The sequence below is a fragment of the Rhynchophorus ferrugineus genome, unplaced genomic scaffold (genome assembly GCF_030347505.1).
Source record: "Rhynchophorus ferrugineus isolate W39M unplaced genomic scaffold, kcgeb_rfMv2 rfM14, whole genome shotgun sequence".
NCBI classification, from domain to species: Eukaryota; Metazoa; Arthropoda; class Insecta; order Coleoptera; family Curculionidae; genus Rhynchophorus; species Rhynchophorus ferrugineus.
Genome location: NW_027472593.1, coordinates 884,443 through 909,990, shown reverse-complemented (window position 1 = coordinate 909,990; position 25,548 = coordinate 884,443). Strand labels below are relative to the sequence as shown.

Below are 25,548 nucleotides of genomic sequence, written 5' to 3'. Positions count from 1 at the left end.
AATGTTCCAAGTATTGTTTCTTCTGTTGTAGGGATACGTGGATCTTCAGCTGAAATAGGGTTGAGTGTAGAGATTGCTCGTGCATCTAAAACTCTAAATTTTTTCAAAATGTTATTATTCGAGGAGTCGACAGTAATTGGGGGGAAGCAATCTGTTCATTTTGTATATTAATCCCAAATGCCGTACCCGGTCAAAAGCTTGTGAGACGTCCAGTAATATTGCAGGGCAGTATTTCTTTTCTTCGAGTTTCTTTTTAATTACCGCTGTTACTCTATGCGCTTCGTCCATTTTTGAGTGGTGATTTCAAACTGCAAATTGGAAATCTGGTATTTCTATAAATTACTTAATGCGTTTTAACAGCAGTTTCTCATATAATATTGATATCGTAGGTAACAGCGAAATACACTGGTAAGATATAACTTGGTCTACTGGTTTATCAGGTTTTTTAAGCAAATGAATTCGAGCAACATTAAATAATTCCGAAACATGCTTCAGTCTCAAACAGGCATTGAATATTCAATATATCTTTTATTAACCAGCCTTTTTAGGATTGATGTTAATATAAATTTCTGTGGCAACTTCCATTGGAGAAATCTGATTTACAACAACATCGGTCTTATGAACAGGATTTGTATCTATTGTAGATTCTATAACCGTCGGTTGGAATACGTTATACGTTTTTGCATTATAAGACTAAACGGGTCTCTGCTAGTAAATGTGTTAGTTGGATTGGGTTTGTTTGTTTTTTTCTCATCTAGTGCTAACAATACTGGAGTGTGATCAAATGATACTTAGCAAAATCTCTCGATTTGTATTTAATTTGAAGAGATGCCTTTCGAAATGTAAAAGTCCAGTAGGTCTGATAATTTTTACTGCCCCAGTAAGTGGGTTTGCGCCCAGAGTAATAATTACATGTAGTTATATTTATTGCTGCGAATAGTTCGCTGGGTTTTCCAGGTATTATTAATCGTGAACCTCAGGCTGTATGTTTAACATTTTTTTATTATTTAGTTATTATATTGTTACTAGTCGTTTCCGTCTAACCTACGATTTGTCTTTGTAATAACTTAAATCTAGGTATATAACTAGGAGGACCCATCGGCCCTATTTCAGTCTTTGGTGAAATAATGTTTATACGTGTCACTGCTGAATTTTTTAATATATGCACCTCACTACACAATGCTACACAAGATCAGGTGATTTGATTTTCTTGAGTCTATGTCGTGTTCTGGTGGTATCTTTCCTCATGCTCCCTTGCAATTCTCTTGATTTCTTGACTGACTGTGGGTATCTGAAGGTCTCGATGTAGGTAGCAAGTGCTATAGTATTTGGGTACACCCACAATACCTCTCAGGACTTTGTTCTGAAAAACTTATTTGATTTATGTTACTCTTTGCAGAACATCCCCATAATTGAACTCCGTATGTCCATATATGTGTTAGTAATTGCTTATATATTAGCAATTTATTATATACTGTTAATTGTGATTTTCTTCCAATTAGTCAGTAGATTTTCCTATTTTTCAACTCCAGTTCGTTTCTTTTCTTCTTCATATGTTCCTTCCAGCGAAGTTTTGCATCGAGATTCATTCGAAGATGTTTAGCGTTGTTGCTATATGGAAATATAGTGTTATTTAATCTTATTGGTGCTTGTACGGTCTGTTTATATTATGAACTGCACGTGTCCAATTATTTAAATTGTCACTTGCCTGTTGTAATTTTCGTGAGGCTTCTTCAGTATTATCTCCGACAGCTATAATCGCAGTATCATCAGCAAATGTAGCCTTCGTAATATTTTCCATTTGAGGTATATCACAAGTGTAGAGCAGATAAAGCATTGATCCCAGTACACTTCATTGTGGTACACCTGCTTTAGCTTCTTTTATTGTAGAGTAAGCTTCTTCTTGTTTGACTCTGAAGATTATGGTTGTAATGTATGATTTTAATAGTTAGGTGTGTTGTTTTGGTAGTATTTTCTGTAGTTTATGCATAAGGCCTTCATGCCAAACCTTATCGAAGGCTTTTGTTACATCTAAAAATATAGCTGAGCATACTTTTTTACTTTCGTAGGCTTTTTCAATAACATCTGTTATTCTGTGGACCTGGTCAATTGTTGAGTGCTTGTTAAAAACCCAAACTGGTGTGTTGGTATTAGGCTTTTTTTCTTTATATGATCGGTTTTATTCTTTTCAACAGGAGTTTTTCAAAACCTTAGATATTATTGGGAGCAGTGATATAGGTCTAATTTTCACATAGGTCTCTTATAGACGAACTGTGTAGACATGAACGCTTTAAATATTTTGGGACTTTCCAGATTGAGTAATCAGTTTCTTTATCACGTGTTACATTTCTCAGATAATCATTTATGGTTTTGTTTTTTATTTCCCTTTTCACTCTTTGAGTTATATTGTTTAAACTATTTTTATTTTCAGGTGTTCTGTTTTGTTGCCATTTTTTTCGTAATTTACGTTTTTCAGCTACCATTTCCTTCACTTCTTTTGGATAATTAATTCCTTTAGTTGTACTATTAATTTGTGGAGTATTATTCCAAGCAGCTTGTTGAATATCAACTACGAATTTCTCTGCTTCAAAATTTAATTGTTCAGTTGTCTTGAGGGGTACGTTTAGTTAAATTCGTTTGTTCAATTGTTCAGCAAATCGTTTCCAGTCTGTTCTCTTGATTGTTAATGTTGGGTTTCTTTCTTGCCTTATTATATTTTCGCTCAACGTCAGAATCACTGGCGTATGATCTGAACTTATCTCAAAATTTTCTTCGATCTTTTTATAGTTGACTGTTATGTTTCTTACTATGAAGAAATCTAACAGGTCTGGGGTTTTCTCTTTATTAGTCGGCTAATAAGTTGGTTTTCCAGTTGACATGTAACTACATCATTGTTCAGCAGCTGCTTTATGCCGTTCATTGCCTTTAGTTGATGTCATTCTGGGTCCCCATCTAGTATTTTCTGCATTGAAATCAACTCCAATTTTAAATATTTCTCCCAGGTTGCTTAGGACATTCAAATAATTTTCCTTTTTTTGATTGTATCTTCTTCTTCACTTCCTTCTCTTGCGGTGTTAGCTGGATGTATGGTATGATAAAATGTATATCCTCTAAATTTTATAAGGACTCTTTTGTTAAATGGGTTTCTGATATTAGGCAAATATCTATTTTTTGCATATCTAGGAATACTTTTAAGGTAGCGTGATGTTTCTGCATTTTGCACTGTATTTTGGTTTAGTTCTGCATTAATTTTTCACTTTTAGCTGATGATGGAAGCGCTCTTGCCATAGCTTTGATGCCTCTGTTTTTTTTGTCGTCATAAGAGTGCCATTACAGTTTCAGCAACTCTGAACAATCTATTATTTTTGTGAATATTGTACGACATTCGGCGTCGAGTTTTATTTGTCCATTGTTCAGTACCGTTGCTTTGAATATTATATACTTGGACCTCATCGTAAAGCAAGTCAAAGCCGGTAATATTACTTACCATACTTGGGGGTGACCTGGGCATTCTAATTTCTTTATTTTGTTCATTATTTGGTTTTACTTTTATTTGCTGTGATGATGATCCCCGGGGAATTATTTGCTTTTATTTTTTTACTTTTACCCGTTATTCAGCCTATTTCTTTCTGCAATTCTTCTTCATCTGTTTCGTATATAACAATTGGACTGCTTTTGTTGGCTTGGTGGTTTGTCCTTGCCTTCAGAGCTTTGTTTATTTAGTTGTAGCTGGAGGGCATATATTTGTTTTTGAATATTGGTTAATGCGATTTCAAGACTCTCTGACTTTGTAGAGTGCCCGTTCGTTCTGGGTTCTAGTTGTGTTTTCTACATTCAAAACTGCATTATGTGATATCCTGATGTCGATATTTCCATTTTATCTATTTTTTGTGTAGTGTTCTCATATTTTTTACGTGTTGTTGAAATAATACTGTTATTTTTATGTTTAAAATTATCCTACCCTGCATTTGTGGTCCAGATATTCAGTTTCGGCTCTTAACGTTTTATGACATTTTGCATTTATTTTCTACTGTACTGACCCTTTTTTCCGATGGCACTTTCACTTTTTCTGTTTATTCTAAAATCTCCTCCAATAATATATCTTGGGCTTAATTTTAACAATAAATGTCTATAACATGAACATAATAAAGGAGGATTTAATAAATAATAAATGGAAATTAGAAAGAGAAAACTGGAACACTCTATGAACAAATTATCATGAAACTCAATCAGGGTGGTACAAAAGACACTAGAAATAGAAAATAAGAAAAGCGTAGTAATTCTGAACATGGCGTCTTTGGAAATTATGTGTTATGAAGTTCTAACATCTCTAGGATGTGTTACAACAACATGTCGTCAAAATGTGGACAAATTGTACATTTAAAAAGAAGTGGCAATCCCGTCTAGTTCATTTACACTTTCCTTCAAATTTAAGAAAAAACATAACTGACATTAAATTAAACGGTCTAAAATATCGCACTACTAGATCGATTTCTATGTACCATAGATATTTGGAACCATTCATGATTTTCTTGAATAGTACAAGTCTTCGTCGGTATTTTTGGCCAAAATGTTGAGAAAATATTAACAGTAGAACTCGCTTTTATTCTATTATGTAATATCTAGAGGAATAATACTAAAATTATGGATTTATAAATACATAAGGATTGATAATCAATTTATCATAAACATATAAGTTGCATTTAATATATCTTAATATTAAACTTGAAAATCCGTTGTAGATCCTTCAGGTCTCTCCTAAAACCTTCTCTGAATATCAATAATCAAAATTCCCAAATTTAAATAAAAATATGCTACCTATCTAAATATACATATATTTATCTTAATCAATTTTAAGGCATATTGATATTTATTTTTCTTGTAAATACTCTAATATGCATCAATGATGCTGATGTTATAACAAAGCGATATTTAAGTTCAAAATAGCTATTCATTTCAAAAATATACGAAATATCTAATACCTGCATAACTAGACATTCAAAACTCTTTTGATTTATTTGTAATATAAATATTGTAAGATCAATTTCGTATTAAAATGGTACTGATAAAATAAATTGATTATGGCCAAAAGCATACCCTTTATCTAGTATTATTTTATCAACCACCTTATAATACACTAATATTAATGATTTACTGAAATCCTTATTTGGGATTTTTATTAATTAGACCTCATAAATGAAATTGACGATGGGCGATAATTGAAATTACAATTACTGACATGTTTAAATGTACTAGGTAAACTAATACATATTTATCTCAAAATATCTACGTTTCACTTATGAAATTAGGAAAAATACAAAACAACAATATTACAATAAACATAATTTATTTAAGTATAAAGGACAATAGGATAAAGTTATGTTATTTGTGTTACATCCACTTCATCGATTTTCTCTGGACTATTTCTTAAGGGTCTAAGTTATATAGACTCACTAAGATTGTGGTAACATTGGCCAATAACTGCAAATTTATCATCTTCTTTCTAATTGAGGTAGACGTCCATATATCCACCTTATATAACAGTATACATCTTGTATCTTTCAACTCATTTGCCCATGGTTCTACACTTATGGCGTCATTTTCATCTCTATTAGCTGTGGATTCAAAACCATAAGCTGCTTTTATGTTTTGGAACTCTTCGTGAGTCACTAAATCTATTCTTCTTACATTAATAATATCCACATCGTGTCTTACATCATCCTCTATAACATTAAATGGTATTTTAGCTGCTCATTTGGTTACAATTTATTCTCTATTTGTTTTCGAGAGCTGCAGGAGTTTAAGGTATTTTCATGTCCAAAATATGTTTTGGTGAATTCTACTTCATATTCTTCACCTTTGTTCTAATTTAATACTTGCTAGGCAATGTGTATTTATCTTGTTTCTTCCTTGAACTTCCTTGGACCCTGAAATATTATGCTAGCACAATATAAAGAAATATAGCTTCTTCTCTCTTGACACGAGGTTGGGGCTTGCTCCATATCATTTTCCCATATTTGAATTTCTTTAAAGGTATTAAATTTCAATAACTCCTCAACGTTTAAGTTATGAGTTGACTGTAAATGATTCATTAGAAGATTCGCTTACATTGTAGTATGCTCGCATAACTTACATGTGTACAGTATTTTTGTTACTTTGGTATCTTCATTAATAGCAGGATGCTTTGTTTTGGATCCACGCTGTTTCAATATTTGTTTGCTGCTATATTTATTTTCGCAAGTAAAATATTTAAAAATGAATACACCCTTCAGATTTAATGCAGATATTTTTCTAAAACATAAAATTATTGTAAGATTCAGCAGGAAATTCTCTTGTTATGGACATTCAAATTAGAGCAGGTATATAACTTCGTACAGTTTTCAAAATAGAAGAAGAAGCTTCTTTTGTTCCATGTTTTGTCTTTCCATAGCAATTTGATTTTCTTATATAATTACTTAATTCTACTATTATAATATAAAACAAAGCAATATATATAGAAAAAATTAGTGTATACAATAATATAAACTAAATATTTCAATCAAAAACTAAATAAACTAAATAAATTATATTTCAATACAATCGTAAATTAAACTATCTAAAATTATAAAAAAGACTAATTAAGTAATAATTTGGTTAAAAAAAATTTGCGGTTGCACTCGAATAAGCGCAATTTTCCCCACTAAGAACACAAAGCGAAATGCACGTAACAGCCTTGGCGTGAAATTTAAATAAAAAACAATTTTTTTCTGGAAATAAATTTGTTAAATTAAATTCAATTAAATAAATAAATATATATATATATATATATATATATATATATATATATATATATATATTTATATATATATATTTATATATATATATATATATATATATATATATATAAAAATATGATATATAACAATAAATATAAATTTATAATGTAAATTTATATACATTTATCTAAATTTATCTAAAAATATAAATATAATGTAAAAAATATATATCTATAAAATATAAATATTATATACATAAATATAAACCATAAGCAAAAAACTTTGGTGCATAGCAAAATAAAATTACCTCTTCCATCTTTCCGTCAGTACTTTTAATATTTTATCCGAAAGATCATTATGGAATGTACAATTGAAGGAGTTTTAATTTACTTTTTTAAAACATTTGACAAAAATTTTGTTATATAATCGACATGGCAAAATCGCTGAATAATTTAAGATATAGCTCAAAGACCTACTGACTACTTGTTTATTAAAACAATTTTGTTAGAGTTTGGGACACGATATATTGTCTTGTCTCTATAAAATCAGTCTCAATTTGTGGGTCTACTAATTTATTCATAATTGTATGTAAACAAAAATCATATTTCATATCTTTTTTAAAATGTTATACTAATTAACCTGAGATATACACTACGGTACAACGTAAAACTTTGTTTGCTGTTATAGGAACAGCTGGACTGAAGTTATAGTCAAGTAATTAACAGTAAAAATGAGCAGAAAGGGGGATACTAGTTGAATGAATACAAACTTTACCTTTACCTTCTGGAGTTTGTTCAAGTGTCGATGATACTTGCTTCGAACACCCTGGTTGCGGGCCTGGAATGATGGAAATAGGTACTACCAAGGAAGACAGTTTTGAAATTAACAATTATGAACAGAGATGTGATTGAGTCCTTCAATTTACCTTCGATATAATTTTGATTTTGATCCACTTCAATTTGTACATGTTCTGGGCTCGTGATATTATTTTCACCATAACTAAATTGTTCATAAGTACTTAAAGGAAGGTTTAAATGTATCACACAAATATCTCACGTGGTAACGATAATAAATTATGCCTCATGTTTAACCAACCAGTTTAGGATTTTAAAAGTTTTCTACTCACTTCTTAAGGATCGCTTTTTTAACGGAAAACGATGATGCATTTCCTCACTATCTGTGCATCCGGACACACAACACTTCATAGATCGGGAATACATTTCAACTACGGACTTCTACCTAGTAATAAAATAAAATAATAATTTAGTCTATAAACGTTATAAAAAGCTGACCACACTGTTCTCTACATAGGGCACGTTAAAAATGGGGTGCAAAATAAACAAACCATAGAACGAAATGAACGAATCAGATTCCGTCGCGGCTCTTAGCAGTTTCATGTTGGACGTGGCGAAACATTTCGCCAAAATTTCCATAAATTTCCATATATTCGCAAAATGTTACCAAAACACCCACCTACGAAACTTCCTGCCCTACTCGTATTTAATATAATAGTTAGGGGAGCATAATTGCCAACGCCTCCGACCGTTTTAATTTGGTAATATTAGGTACGTCTGTGTTTCTATCCGGTAGTTTCCAGAACAGTTTCAAATTTAAAAAATTAAAATAATATTTTTAAATTTTCAAACAAATTCCGGTACATTGTTACTATTTGATTGTTAAGCTATATATAATAGTACAGGGAAAGAATGTAATTGACCTTATTCTTGGGTTTGCTATAAATAATCTTGTTCGTTGATTGAAACATATTGCCTTGTCTTACCTTTCGGACCAATAAACTAGTATGTGGTCGAATAAAGGCCTTCTATTTATCCTGTCAAGTGTGTGTGTTTAGAATATAACGAACATTTCAAATACTATAACATTTGTGCTGAGGTTGTAATAGTGAGTTAAATAAGAATTATTCTATTAACATAAGTGGTGACAGTGATAAAATAGCCAATGGACCATCCCCGTTAAAATGGTAAAATCAGACTGTGTAGGAACTTTGCTTATCGTCTAATCAGAACAGAAGCTAGAAATAACTGAATTAGCGAAAAAATGCTGTATGGCGTGATAAACCTCCTCATTTGATGCTTCTAGTGCACAAGCTGTGCCGTCAACTATGATGTCAAAATTTGTTTGTCAAAAATCTAAACTACAAATTGTAAGTGATAACATTATAATTGTTAAGACAAGTGAATCTATCAAATTTCGGTACATTGTTACTATTTGAATGTCAAGCTATATATAATAGTACAGGTAAAGAATGTAATTGACCTTATTCTTGGGTTTGCTATAAATAATCTCCCAGTTAACTTGCCTATAATGCAACCACTCTCTGATACGGTGTCAATGTCCTGTAAGAAATACTTTTATTTCTTGATAAATAAAATACAAATATTCAACAAACATTATAATGGTCACAATCTTGATAATATACTAGGGGTTGCAACGGTGATTACAATAACAATCGTATATAAACTACGTCAGCAAGATCTTCTTCGAGAGACTCCAAGAACCTATATGAATTCCGGTCAAGGCGTCGTCCGTTGTATCCGAAAAATGTACATCTCAGCATTCCCATCGTTCCGACCCGTTACCACGTCCGCCTCGATTAGCGAATGAGTCATTAGGTGCCCTCTATGTAATTGGTCAACAATGCCGATCTATATTTTCTTACGGTCCATCTCTTAGTGACTATGGAAAATTTCACTTGATTCATTTACCACAACGACCTATTTTGATGCACTGTATGCAGCATCATTGAAAAATTCTGGGAATATATGAAAAGTTAATTTAAGTTAATAAAAGCACCAGCCTTCTTTCTGTTCTGTCATCATTGTAAAGTCATCCATTTGTACTTAACCATTGCAAAAAGAATATTTGAAATATGTACATAATAATCCTTGTAATAACTAAATAAAAATAAACAAAAACCTTATCTGTGTTCCTTATTTATTTTTTGAAGTCGGATTAATTTTCTTGTTAAAAACATTATATTTTTCTCTTTTTGGTGTTAGATATTTGCTCAACAAATTATGCAGTTATTATATTAAGTATTATAATGGGCATGTCAAGTAAAGTTGCAGTCTGTTTGAGGAAAAATATGAATAAAGGAACAATGATTGAAAATAAGAAATGCTTCAGGCACCGGGGTTCGCTACCTAACCTAACTGATTTGACAGGCATTAACCAAACTAGAACACCCACGAAAAGTCGTTGTTTCCACCGGGAATCGAACCCGCGACCTCCACCTGTGGTCTGAAGACTCTAATAACTAATCTCTACGGCTTCTCATATGATATGGTTAGTCTTTAAAAAGCAAACTGAACGAATTTGTACGGATAACTAATAAAGAATAATTAACTTAGATATTATAGACAAACATATGTGCATTTTCAATTTTTCGTTCCCTTTTCAAGACCATAGGAACCTTTAATTTATTTAATAAACTCTGCTTTTTTTGGAATTCTGTTTGGTCAGCTGATTAAAGTCCTTGTTGATGTGGAACGCGTGTTTGGTGTTGATAAGGATTTGGTATAGGAATTTTGCGATTACACTACGGTGAATTTTTGAAAAGGGATGAGTGAAAAATTCCTTTTGAACCTTTGCACTAATGTATTTGAGTAATTCTGTATATGAGGCGCTCAAATTTTTTTCTCCGCTATTTCTAAATTTGTTCATCTCTTCATGGCCGATGTACTTAGACTACTTTAACCCGTCTAAATAAAGGCGTATGTCTTATAGAGAACCATAATTATTAGAGACAATTTGCTTTTTCTACACGTGGGAGGATACAGGATTCTCTGTGGATTATAACGGCCTGGGTTTTCTTTGGGTTGAATTGCAACTTCCAAAAGTTTAACCATTTAACCTCAGTATTTAATTGTCCTACAAAAACTTCAATGTGAGAATATTTTTGTCTTCAGAGATATCGAGCTATGTATATCTTGATTGTGAATTCTTCACGCCATAAACAAAATCTAAAGGGCCGGCTTGGTTGGCACAGTGGTCAAGGGCGACAGGAAGGCCCTCTTACTGTTGCGATAGTAGCAGTTTCGAATCCTGCTGGGTAAATTTATGTTTTTGACTATTTATAATACGAAAAAGAAAATCTGTGACTGCGATCAGCCACGCCGGTAACCAAGCTGGGTAAGACCGGATTTCTTCTGAAATCATCTCTTGGGCCGTGGGGAACAGATAAACACTATTTAGTAAAAAAGAGACGTTCAGTGTTGTACATACTATGTACATACATATGTAAAATGTTTTCTTGTCAACCCAATATAAACCCAAAAATATCTGAAAAATATGTAAAACATTATTTGAAAATGTCTATATTATGTTGTAGAGCCAGAGAGAATTACAAGAAGATAAATCAAATTGTAGATATATTAAGTTACTATGCTACAAAGGAGTGGAAGTTTGAGAACAGCAACGTGAAAACGCTATGGAAAGAAATGAGAAAGAGCGACCGGGAACTATTTGATTTTGATATTTGTGCTTTGAATTGGGACATGTACTTTTACACTTGTATCCGAGGTAAATCTTACCTAGACTGAAGTTCATTAATGATTGATGCTAGATAAATGATTATAAATATCGATTATATGACAGAAGAACTGAAAAAATCCAAATTAGAAGTTATTTTTGTTATTTCATTTCAACTCATATATATTTTTACATACTAATTACACCCAATTTTTCAATTATTTTGATATACCTTAAAATATTATTTGTTATATCAATTTATTTATGAATCATCATCTAAGTTAAAAAAAATTGGACAATTTGTATTATGATGTGATGGGAAATGATACAGTCATACTAGACCCAATAGTGATTCCTAACTAGTGCTCAAATATTTCAATATTTTAACGACAGATGACGCTGACTTCAAATTTTCCTATAATGTTTCGTCAGTATTATGTTTCGAATAAAATATAAATATAAAATTTAATACTATAATATTTCTATTTCCTTATAAGAACAATATATATAAATCTAGTAATACTTGTTAAAAAGCTCGTAACACCTAATAACATTTCTAACCTTACTAGCTAAAGAATTTCAGCCTTCCTTCTATTGAGTGTTTTCATTTGTCTTCATCAGATTGCCTATTTTTATCCAAGCACAGTCTGTGATAGGCCACATGAGAACAAAAGTGGTCTGGGGATTAAAATACGGCCTAATATCGGTAATATTCACTATATCACAGGAATTGAGATGGAGGAATTCTTTCTTCAGGTCTTCAAGTCCGAATAAAAACTGAAAATATGTCATTTCCCATTTGGTGGCCTTTATGAACTTGTTTTTCAACTACAAACAGTCGCCTTTGAAATAGAATACCGGGGCATACCTTTCGCCGTTTCTCACCACGAAAAGTACCAAATTATCTACATTAATCTGCAGGAATCCACAGCAATCTTCATGTATGTCATTACATATATTATTAATCAAAACGAACATGATCCTGGTGTAGAATTTCAGAAAATTATACGTCTGCAGAAAGTCTTCCATCAATATTTTTCTATCTTTGCCTTCTACGAATAAAAGCTTCCCAGATGAACCGTCACAATGTTTAAAATTGATCTCATTAAATAAAAAAGCTTCGTATTCGCTAAGGGGATAACAATTTACTCGAAGGCTCTGACAAACTTCTGGTGAATATTTGTTCATCGTGGAGAAAATTCTCTCATTTATAATTCGAACGGAGACATATAACAATAACAAAAATTCATCACCAGCCACTTGATTTTACATCAAATTAGTATTGTTGTTATAAAGGTGATTTTATTCATTTCTATATTCTATTTACAAATTTTATTGCGAATATTTTAGGAGCTTGAGTTTATATTTTGAAGGACCCATTGGACACTATTTCACAAGGAATAAGAAAATTCTATAAGTTAATGATTATTTATTATTTAATATTATGTGTATGTTGGTGTGTTATATTATATAGTGCTTTGTTAATTTTAAAATATTTCGTTATAAACATATGTTAATTTTTGCGTTTGTTTTAATAGTTTTGATACATATAACTCAGCCCAAATATTTAACCATTCTTAATTATAACCTTTTTTTTCTTAATAATAATCCTTATTGTATATGATATTTCTCTTTATTTATCACTATTTACCTTTTATGCCATGTTATATTACTATAATCAAAATACCAGTATATAAAAGAAAAAATAAACGTACAAATGAACAAAAATAAGCCATTGTTTGTTATATCATCAATGTTTTTGATATACCGATTATTTTGATTTTGTTTTCAAATTATATATTTGTAAGTAATTTGTAATCAGCTATATTCCTCGTTCAAACGAGTAGATGACAGTGGCGATGACGAATCTGTAGTTAATTTTAGATATGACTTACCAACAGCTGTTATCAAATGAGTCATCTACTTGAGGTTTTATAAATTGCAAGAATTCACAACTTGTTCAAAACCACCTCTAACTATCTCACTTAATGATAAATAAAATGCCATAGTTGATATTTCAACTCTGTAACTGAAAAAAGCCGAATAATTGAATCTAACCTGAAATCTAAACATAAACTCAGAGAAACATTAGGCTATATGGACATGCATCCGAGCAGGTTTTATGGACCACTATAATTTGTTCAAAAATAATAAGCAGTAATTAACATAGTACGTTTATTGATGAAAAAACAAATTTCACATAATAGAACAAAAAATTTTAATTTCTTATAAGAAAAATATTAGTGAACTTAATACTAATTTAACAGCCTATAATAAGATTTGGAATGTTACTGACTAAAAATTTTTATTTATTTAACATTTCCATTCCTTTGACTGCCTACACTCATCCAAGTGCAATCTACAACGGGCCATTTGGGAACGAAGCTTTCTTGATCAAAATATTGGCTAACATCCACAATATTCACTAAATCACAAGAACTTAGTTGAACATCTTCTTTCTCTAGGCCCTGAAGCCTAAACAAAAACCGCAAATAAGTTAACTCCCATTTGGTGACCTTCACGAACTTGTCTTTCAGCTGCCAGCAGGTTCCTTCGAAACAGAACATCGGTGAATATTTTTCGCCATTTCTTACCACAAAGGGTATAAATTTGTTTTCGTCAATTTGTAGAAATCCGCAGGAATCCTCGTTTATATCATTGTGCATGTTTTTACTTAAAGCGAACATAATTCTACCGCAGAATTTGAGAAAATCGTACATGTGCAGAAAGTCCTCCAACAACATCTTCGTATCTCTGCCTTCTATGAATAAAAGTTTTCCAAATTGACCATCGCAATGTTGCAAATTAATCTCATTAAATAAACACGCTTCCCATTTATTCAGAGGATCATAGTTTACTTGAAAACACTGGTGGACTTCTGGTGAAAACTTCGTAAAATTATTACACAACCTATGTTTTATAATTCTAACGGAGACATATTTTAAATCACCGACAATGATGTAAGGCAAATGCTGCAGGTCTATTGTGTGCCATCCAAATTTTACAACTGGAGAACATGGTGGTTCTTGCAATTCTGGTAACGTTTCGGTCTTACTCACTGCGTCTAGGACAACATGTCGGCTTAATTCGTTATCCATATTTTGTCGGTTCGCTGAGTTAATTGATGCCAATTTAACTACATAAACTTTTTTATTCGACATTTCACTTTTTACTTATATTATTTCAATTAACACTCTTCTTATATACTTAAAAAGTACACTACTCTTATAATCTCTACTTATATACTACCTTCTGTCACTGTCACTTCTGTCATTTCAATTGCGAATAATATATATCAAGTAATCTATGGAGAATGTTTTATGATACCATGGCAACTGTCAAATTGTTATAAGATTGTTGTTTTTAAATTAGTATTAGTTCTATATGCAATTTGTATGCTCTATTAACTTTAATATAAACAAATATATTATTACAGGCATATTAAGTATATGATTTTTTAGGTATAAGAGTTTATATTTTAAATTGTGTCGTTTTATATAGGACCTTTTTAATTTAAAAACATTTGAAGAAATTTGCGAGTGTTGCCTAAGTTTGCAATTGTGACATTACAAATAACTGAATGAACTAACCTAACTTCTATTTAATCTAGGGATATATTCTGAAAAATATGTTATTCTTTTTATAGTATAAATTAATCGTTGAATTTTAAATTGATCTAATTTAATATGTTTATGAGAGCAATAATTCGTTGAGATATACATTTATTTAGAGACATTGGTAATATTCTGCAGAAAATTTGTGCATGATTGAGAAAATCCTCTCACTTGTACCTAATTCGAAATGAAACGTGCTTCAGATCACTGATAGTGATGTAAAGGCTGCGGATATTCAATGGTGTGCCATTCGAATTTTAGAAATGAAGGTTTCTGAAGGAATGAAGAAGGCTGATGTTTCTTTCAATTCTGGCAATATCATTGTTGCCTACTGATTTAGCCATACCGGCTTTGTTATTTAAACTATTATTTATTAACCATTTGAATTTTTATAGCTTATGATGCATTTGATTTATTTAGGGATAAAAATATACTTTTAATTCATTTCAAATTTAAAACTAAAATATATTATTTCAAGAACAAGATGTACTGAATTGGTTCCACCAAGGGAATAACGACTCTGCCATAGGGCTGCCGAAAAAATATTCATATTTTTCTATGTTCATGGTTTCATATCTTTGGTGATATCATGTTCATATATGATATCATCTAAATTAAGGATTTCAAGCAATCTAAGGAGCTTAGATAGGTTTTCCGAAGCGAACAAGTGATAAACCGTGAAGGGAACTTAAGTTCGGTTTTCGATGTGGTCCAACTGTGGTATACTCAGTATACCACAGTGTGACATATCTATAAAAAATTTGTTATGTTATCGACATAGCAAAATCGCTGAATAATTTAAGATATAGCTGAAAGAACTACTGACAGTATATTAAAAAATTTAGTTAGAGTTTGGGACACGAGATATTGTCTTGTCTCTTGATACACTACGGTACAACGTAAAACTTTGTTTGCTCTTATAGGAACATCTAGACTGAAGTTATAGTCAAGTAATTAACAGTATAAATGAGCAGAAAGGGGGATACTAGCTGAATGAATACAAACTTTACCATTACCTTCTGGAGTTTGTTCAAGTGTCGATGATACTTGCTTCGAACATCCTGGTTGCGGGCCTGGAATGATGAAAATAGGTACTACCAAGTAAGACAGTTTTGAAATTAATGGTAACAATTATAAACAGAAATGTGACTGAGTCCTTCAATTTACCTTCTATATAATTTTGATTTTGATCCACTTCCATTTGTACATGTTCTGGGCTCGTGGTATTATTTTCACCATCACTAAATTGTTCATAAGTACTTAAAGGAAGGTTTAAATGTATCACAAAAATGTCTCACGTGGTAACGATAATAAATTATGCCTCATGTTTAACCAACCAGTTTAGGATTTTGAAAGTTTTCTACTCATTTCTTAAGAATCGCTTTTTTAATGGAAAACAATGATGCATTTCCTCACTATCTATGCATCCGGGCACAAAACACCTCCTAGAACGGGAATGCATTTCAGCTACGGACTTGCACCTAGTAATAAAATAAAATAATAAATTAATCTATAAACGTTATAAAAAGCTGACCACACTGTTCTCTACGTAGGGATTCCGTCGCGGCTCTTAGCATAGCGAATAAAACAAGAAATGTGTTAAAGGTAGCGACATTTACATGTTGGACGTGGCGAAACATTACGCCAAAACTTAACGTTAGAATATAACGAACATTTCAAAGGCTATAACATTTGTGCTGAGGTTGTAATAGTGAGTTAAATAAGAATTACTTTATTAACATAAGTGGTGACAGTGATAAAATAGCCTCTGGACCACCCCCGTCAAAATGGTAAAATCAGACTGTGTAGGAACTTTGCTTATCATCTAATCATAATAGAAGCTAGAAATAACTGAATTAGCGTAAAAATGCTGTATGGCGTGGTAAACTTCCTCATCTGATGCTTCTAATGCACAAGCTGTGCCGTCAATCATGATGTCATAATTTGTCAAAAATCTAAACTACAAATTAAGGCTAAGAGATAACATTGTAATTGTTAAGGCAAGTCAATCTATCAAATTCCGGTACATTGTTACTATTTGAATGTCAAGCTATATATAATAGTAGAGGGAAAGAATGTAGTAGAGCTTATTCTTGAGTTAGCTATAAATAATCTCCGAGTTAACTTGCCTATAATGTAACCACTCTCTGATATGGTGTCAATGTCCTGTAAGAAATACTTCTATTTATTGGTAATTAAAATACAAATATTCAACAAACATTATAATGGTCACAATCTTGATAATATACTAGGGGTTGCACGGTGTTGTACGGTGATTACAATAACAATCGTATATCAACTACGTCAGTAAGATACTCTTCGAGAGACTCTAAGAAACTATATGATTTCCGGTCAAGGCGTCGTCCTTTGTATCCAAAAGTGTACATCTCAGCATTCCCATCGTTCGGACCCGTTACCACGTCCACCTCGATTAGCGAATGAGTCATTAGGTGCCCTCTATGTTATTGGTCAACAATGCCAATCTATATTTTCTTACGGTCCATCTCTTAGTGATTATGGAAAATTTCACTTGATTCATTTACCACAACGACATATTTTGATGCACTGTATTCAGAATCATTGAATAGGGACTATGTCTTTTTAATCTGAAGCGGCAGTAGAAATAAAAAATTATGGGAATATAAGAAATAGTTAATTTAAATTAAGAAAGAAAAGAATTTTAAGCAAGTTCAAAGCACCGTCCCTCATTCTTCCTGTTCTGTCGGAAATTAATTATCGGTTAAAAAATTTTAAGCTAAATAATACTAATTGTTCTACTATAAAACAAAAGAAATCTCCGTAAATTCCCTATTCCTACTCTGTTGTGTGATAACAAGACATAGCATTTCATTATAATGATGACAGTGGTGCAGAAACATCCTACAAACAACAAATTTCCGAGAAATCGACAGACATAACGCTTATGATGCAGATCTTTTCAAGTCGAGGAACAAAGAGGGTATTCAATGTCGGCACCTGTGAACTTACAGGAGTTTTACGGGCGGCCCAATTGATATTTTTATATATTTGTTGTACATGATAAGGCTTTGCTCCAGGAATTAGATGTCGTCATAAACTGGAATGTGATCAGTAAAACCAATTTTAAAATATATAAAACTACTGATGGGTTGGAAATGAGGTATGACCTATTTATATTCCGAAAACTACGATAGATCTGAAGTATATTAATATAGATGATTAGTATTAATATAGATGGCGAAAAAATATAAAAAATGTTTTAAAAACGTCAAAATGTTCCTTTATTTCGTTTTCCTAAGATGTATTCGCAGCAGCTGTTGCATATGTGATGCGTATTGGGAAAATTCCATGAAGAGTGAAAAATATGTTGATATGCTTGAGATACTGATTATGAGGTTCTTTCGATCAAAAACAAGGGTTATACTCAAGTTCTGATCATAACGGATATAATTTTAAAAATGCTTTTGGCGTTATCTCGTAATAAACAAACAACTACAGACGCACTACTACACAGACATGACTACAGATAGACAATTTTCTACAAAATACTAAAAGGAATACAATATACCACGAAGAGATATAACAGAGAGAGCAGCACAATTTACATTTGTAACTTTTCGCAATTTCCTGGAACATGAAATGTGAAATTACGTCTCATCGCTATTGGAATGCCCCAAAATACATTATCTGTTGGAACTTTTGATCCGCACAGTTTTCAGTTTACTGAAGATCTGCTTAAAAATTAAGAAGGAAAGATAATAATTTGAATTAAAATATCTACCGGGTGTTGTGTTGCTTCGTTTTAATTTGGATTTAAATGGATTGTTAGTTGGACTGCTTCGATTTTGAACATTACACAACAGTATGAAATGCATAATGTATATAATATATATAGTAACTAAGTAGTAACTATATATAATAACTATGTAGTTTAAATGTTTACATATTTGTGAATTAGTTAAAAATAAATTATTTTGAATAGATTTCTATTATAAAATTGAGAATTATATTATTTTTATTACTCCAGTTATTTCAAATATAGTAAGAATATACATGGGATTGACACTTAGTTTAATAACTACAAGAAAATTTCATTTTAAATCAATAGCATAAAATACACCAGACGGTTGAACTTTATTTTAATATACAAACAATAGTATGAGCTCTCTTCTGTTATTACAGAAATTTGTTTTATGTTTTTAAATATTACGAATTCTTGACATTTATTTTTGATATAGGTGAATTTTACAGCAGATGAAATTTGTGCCATGATGGTCAAAAAACGAAACATCCGTAATATATCCGTCATAGCTCACGTAGATAACGGAAAATCATTTTTAACAGACTCCTTAGTAGCAAAAACTGTTATTATTGCTGGTGCCGAAGTTAGAGAAATACATTTTACAGACACCGGAAAAAATTAACAAGACAGATTTATAAGCATATTAAGAATATGTAGTCTTTTGAAATATTGAACGACGAAATTTACAAACCACTGAACTTATGTGATAATTTTGATTAGTGATTCTGAAGCTTTATCTCTTTAAAATAAAACTGGGTATTTGTTATAACAAAAATACTAACTTTTTTCATAAATAATATTGATTAACGCGAAAAAGAATAGAAAGTTTTCTTGATTAATTTGATTGGTTCCTCTGGGCACATAGATTTCCGTTCTGAAGTACCTACTGCCCTTCGTATAACTGATGGTGCTCTTGTAGTAGATTGTGTTTCGGATAAGTAAATTCCTAAATAATTATTTGTATAATAAATTAAATAATTATGTATGTATTTTTGGTGTTACTTCACTTTGTATTAATTTTACTAAAGAACATGCATAATGCAATTCAATGCAAATGCAATAACGCATATCTAAATATATATCTGTGGTAAAGACAATTTATTAAGAACTTCCGAATTACAGTAGGAAACATTGTAGTGTCTTTACAATCTTTTAATTAATCGTGTTGTCATATCCAACGGCCCCAGGCCATCATCGGTTAATGATTGGTGCTACTGATGCTGCTAATTCGCTATAAATTATGAATTAAGTTAGAAACAATTTTGTAATAATGAATTATTTGCAGGTGTGTGTACAACCGGAAACTATGTGACGTCAGGCTATCGACGAACGTATTAAGCCAATCTTGTTCATGAACAAGATGGACCGTACCCATTTGAAACTGCAGTTGGATGCTGAATAACTTTACCAAACTTTCTGACGATTAACAATCTATGGGCTTAGGAATATTTCAACCCAAAAACAGAACAATAATCACAAAAGATCGTTTTATATGTACATCTTGAATCCATCTACAAAATTTTTGACTTGATTATGAACTGCAAGTAAACATCTGTTTTATTATTTAAAAAAAATTCTTCCAGCACAATTAGGCCACTATACAGTTTACAAAATAACTTTTATGAAGTCATTAGGAAATAAATATATTGTTGGCAGTGCATTGGAAGAAAATTATTAGCCTAGGTATTAAACTCTTTCATGTTACCTCTATCTTTATATCCTATGGTGACAAGCTGTTATATCCAGAATGCATTATATATTTTTAGCTCTTGGGTGTAACTAAAATTTTTATTTTAGGAAAGAAGAATATTCTCTCTACACTGCGCATTAACTTGAAATATGAAGACAAGGATAAGGATGGAAAACAATTTAGTTGGACATGGTTACCTGCTTGTGGGCCTTTGCTTCAGATGATTGCCGTTCACTTACCATCCCCAGTAACTGCTTTGAAATACAGAATGGAATTGTTATACGAAAGTCCACATGATGATGAAGCCGCTCTTGGTATGTGTCACCTATATGGTTTTTAAAACGCGTTAAATTTTGGTATTTATTTGTACGTGACGATTTGTAATTTACAACTCTAGGCTGATTCCTATGATGATGTGTCTAAAATGGTACTCACTTCTAATAAAGGTATTTTCTACGATTTTGGTCCTGTTTTTTCCGGTAAAGTAGCCACCGGCATGAAGGCCCCTATCCTGGGACCTAACTATATGGCCTCAACAAAGAGGATTTACACGAGAAGACAATTCAGGGAGCCATCCTCATGATTGGTCGTTATATAGAGGCCATGGAATATGTCCCATCTGGAAATATTTGCACTTTGTTCGGTCTGGATCAATTTTTGGTTAAGCCCGATGCCATCGCCACATACACAAACAAGTAGAACTTGAATGTCAAGAAGTTTAGCTTATCTTCCGTAGTACGTGTAGCTGTGGAACAGAAGAATCCGACCGATTCAGAAAAACCTGTAGAAGGTACACAAATGTTCGCTTTTATAGTGTGATTATCACTAAGTCGTCTTTACAATCTTTTAATTAATCGTGATGTCATCTCCTACCGCCCCAGGCCGACATTGGTTAATGATTGGTGCTACTGATGCTGCTAATTCGCTATAAATTATGGATAAAGTTAGAAACAATTTTGTAATAATGAATTATTTCAGGTGTGTGTACAAACGGAAATTATGTTACGTCAGGCTATCGACGAACGTATTAATATTATATCGAGAATGCATTATATATTTGGAGTTCTTGGGTGTAACTAAAATATTTATTTTAGGAAAGAATTATATGAAGCCCTTCTCTTCTCACTGCCAACTAACTTGAAATATGAAGACAAGGATAAGGATGGAAAACAATTTAGGCGGACATGGTTACCTGTTGGTGAGACTTTGCTTCAGATGATTGCCGTTCACTTACCATACTCAGTAACTGCTCTGAAATACAGAATGGAAATGTTATACGAAGGTCCACATGATCATGAAGCCGCTCTTGGTATGTGTCACCTATATGGATTTTTTAAACGTGTTAAATTTTAGTATTTATTTGTACATGATGATGTGTAGTTTACAACTCTAGGCTGACTCACTGTGAATGATTGGTATAAACTAAACAACAATTACCAATTATTATTATTATTTTTTTAATATTTGCAAATGACTATATTTTGTTTTTTGTTTTTAGGTATTAAGAACAGTGATCCTAACAGTCCTATGATGATGTGTCTAAAATGGTACTCACTTCTAATAAAGGTATTTTCTACGATTTTGGTCCTGTTTTTTCCGGTAAAGTAGCCACCTGTATGAAGGCCCCTATCCTGGGACCTAACTATATGGCCTCAACAAAGAGGATTTACACGAGAAGACAATTCAGGGAGCCATCCTCATGATTGGTCGTTATCTAGAAGCAATGGAAGATGTTCCATCTGGAAATATCTGTACTTTGTTCGGTGTGGATCAATTTTTGGTTAAGCCTGATACCATCACCACATTCACAAACATGCAGATCTTGAATTTCATGAAATTCGGCGTAACTCTCGTAGTACGTGTAGCTGTGGAACCCAAGAATCCGGCCGATTCACCAAAACCTGTAGAAGGTACGCAAATGTTCGCTTTTATTGTATTATTATTACTAAGGTTTGTGTCATTTGTCTTAAGGTTTGAAACGTCTGGCTAGGTCTGATCTTATGGTACAATGTGTCATTGAAGAATCTAGCGAAAACATCATTGCCGGTGACAGAGAGCTCCACTTAGAAATCTCTCTGAAGGCCTTGGGGGAGGATCGATCATGCGTGAATTCAAGTTACTTAATCCGGCCCAATAGTGCCCTTCGTGTAACTGATTATGCTCTTGTTGTAGTAGATTGTATTACAGATAAGTACATTTCTAAATAATTATTTGTATAATAAATTAAATAATTATGGAAGTATTTTTGGTGTTACTTCACTTTGTACTAATTTTACTAAACAAAAATTAAAATTTTAAATAATGCATATATAAATATATTACTGTAGTAAAGACAACTTATTAAGAATTTCCTAATTAAAGTAGGAAACATCGAAAAAAGAATTTTGTAGTATCTTTTCAATCTTTTAATTAATCGCGATGTCATCTCCAACCGCCCCAGGCCGACATTGGTTAATGATTGGTGCTACTGATGCTGCTAATTCGCTATAAATTATGAATAAAGTTAGAAACAATTTTGTAATAATGAATTATTTGCAGGGGTGTGTACAAATGGAAACTATGTTACGTCAGACTATCGACGAACGTATTAAGCTAATCTTGTTCATGAGCAGTACCCATTTGAAATTGCAGTTGGATGCTGAATAACTTTACCAAATTTTCTGACGTTTAACAATCTATAGCGTTAGGAATATTTCAACCCAAAAACAGGATAATGATAGCAAAAGATGGTTTTGCATGTACTTCTTGAATCCCATATACAAAATTTTTGACTTGATTATGAACGGCAAATAAACATGTGTTTTATTATTAAAAAAAATTAATTCTTCCAGTACAATTAGGCCACTATATAGTTTACAAAATGATTTTTATGAAGTTATTAGGAAATAAACATATTGTTGGCAGTGTGTTGAAAGAAAATTATATGCCTAGGTATTAAATGCTTTCACGTTACCTCTATCTTTATATCCTATGGTGACATGCTATTATATTGAGAATGCATTATATATTTGTAGTTTTTGGGTGTAACTAAAATATTTATTTTAGGAAAGAAGAATATGAAGCCCTTCTCTCCACACTGCGCACTAACTTGAAATATGAAGACGAGGATAAAGATGGAAAACAATTTAGGCGGACATGGTTACCTGTTGGTGAGACTTTGCTTCAGATGATTACCGTTCACGGGCCATCCCCTGTAACTGCTCAGAAATACAGAATCGAAATGTTATACGAAGGTAAACATGTATGGATTTTTAAAAGGCTTGAAATTTTTGTATTTATTTGTACATGGCGATATGTAGTTTACAACTCTATGGTTATTCACTGTGAATGATTGGTATAAACTGAACAACAATTACCAATTTTTTATTATTTTTTTAGTATATGCAAATTACTATACATTTTTTTGTTTTAAGGTATTACGAACTGTGACCCTAAGGGTCCTCTAACGATGTTTGTGTCCAAAATGGTAGACACTTCTCATAAAGGTCGTTTCCACACCTTTTTTTTTCTGTCTTTTTCCGGTAAAGTAGCCAACGGCGTGAAGGCCCCTATCCCAAGACCTAAATATGTGGCATCAAGAAAGAAGATTTAAACGAAAAGACAATTCAAGGAGCCATCCCCATGATGGGTCGTTATGTAGAAGCTATTGAAGATGTCCCATCTGGAAATATTTACAGGCTGTTCGGAGTGGATCAATTTTTGGTTAAGCCCGATCCCATCCCCACATTCACAAACATACGCAACTTGAATGTCATCGTAGTACGTGTAGCTGTGGAACCCAAGAATCCGGCCGATTCACTAAAACTTTTAGAAGGTACGCAAATGTTCGCTTTTATTATGTGATCATCACTAAAGTCTGTGTTATTTGACTTCAGGTTTGAAACGAATGGCTAAGTCTGACCTTATGGTACAATGTGTCATGGAAGAATCTAGGGAAAACATCATTGCCGATGCCAGAGAGTTCCACTTAGAAATCTCTCTGAAGGCCTTGGAGGAGGATCGATCATGCGTGAATTCAAGTTACTTAATCCGGCCCAATAGTGCCCTTCGTGTAACTGATGGTGCTCTTGTTCTAGTAGATAGTATTAGGGGTAAGTAAATTCCTAAATAATTATTTGTATAATAAATTAAATAATTATGCATGTATTTTTGGTGTTACTTCACTTTGTATTAATTTTACTAAAGAAACATGCATAATGCAATTCAATACAGATGCAAGAACGCATATCTAAATATATTTCTGTGGTAAAGACAATTTATCAAGAACTTCCGAATTAAAGTATGAAACATTGTAGTGTCTTTGCTATATTTTAATTAATCGTGATGTCATCTCCAACCGCCCCAGGCCGACATTGGTTAATGATTGGTGCTACTGATGCTGCTAATTCGCTATAAATTATTAATAAAGTTAGAAACAATTTTGTAATAATGAATTATTTCAGGTGTGTGTACAAACGGAAACTATGTTACGTCAGGCTATCGACGAACGTATTAAGCCAAACTTGTTCATGAACAAGATGGACCATACCTATTTGAAATTGCTGTTAGGTGCTGAATAACTTTACCAAATTTTCTGACGTTTAACAATCTATGGGGTTAGGAATATTTCAACCCAAAAATAGGATATTGGTAACAAAAGATCGTTTTACATGTACATTTTGAATCCCATCTACAAAATTTTTGACTTGATTATGAACTGCAAGTAAACATGTGTTGTATTATTAAAAAAAATTAATTCTTCCATCACAATTAGGCTACTATATAGTTTCCAAATAACTTTTATGAAGTTATTAGGAAATAAATATATTCTTGGCAGTGCATTGGAAGAAAATTATAGGCCTAGGTATTAAACGCTTTCATGTTACCTCTATCTTTATATCTTATGGTGACAAGCTGTTATATCGAGAATGCATTATATATTTGTAGTTCTTCGGTGTAATTAAAATTTTTATTTTAGGAAAGAACAATATGAAGCCCTTCTCTCCACACTGCGCATTAACTTGAAATATGAAGACAAGGATAAGGATGGAAAACAATTTAGTCGGACATTGTTACCTCTTGGTGGGACTTTGCTTCAGATGATTGCCGTTCACTTAGCATCCCCAGTAACTGCTCTGAAATACAGAATGGAAATGTTATACGAAGGTCCACATGATGGTGAAGCCGCTCTTGATATGTGTCACCTGCATGGATTTTTAAAACGCGTTAAATTTTGGT

The 25,548-nt window shown here is 32.1% G+C and overlaps 4 pseudogenes across 3 annotated transcripts in view; 2 read left to right on the top strand and 2 right to left on the bottom strand.

The window, feature by feature from the left end:
* Window positions 1–25,548, bottom strand: part of LOC143205649 (eukaryotic translation elongation factor 2-like) — a 497,146-nt pseudogene that overhangs the window by 155,363 nt on the left and 316,235 nt on the right. The window lies entirely within an intron of this gene.
* LOC143205762 (eukaryotic translation elongation factor 2-like) overlaps window positions 1–25,548 on the bottom strand; it is a 232,309-nt pseudogene that overhangs the window by 129,339 nt on the left and 77,422 nt on the right.
* Window positions 18,178–25,525, top strand: LOC143205665 (translation elongation factor 2-like; annotated as a pseudogene). The gene is made up of 5 exons (XR_013007849.1): window positions 18,178–20,008; window positions 22,944–23,564; window positions 23,745–24,145; window positions 24,207–24,422; window positions 25,289–25,525. The product of XR_013007849.1 is annotated as a translation elongation factor 2-like (transcript).
* Window positions 20,911–22,573, top strand: LOC143205726 (eukaryotic translation elongation factor 2-like; annotated as a pseudogene). The gene is made up of 5 exons (XR_013007879.1): window positions 20,911–20,943; window positions 21,054–21,121; window positions 21,426–21,640; window positions 21,830–22,241; window positions 22,303–22,573. The product of XR_013007879.1 is annotated as a eukaryotic translation elongation factor 2-like (transcript).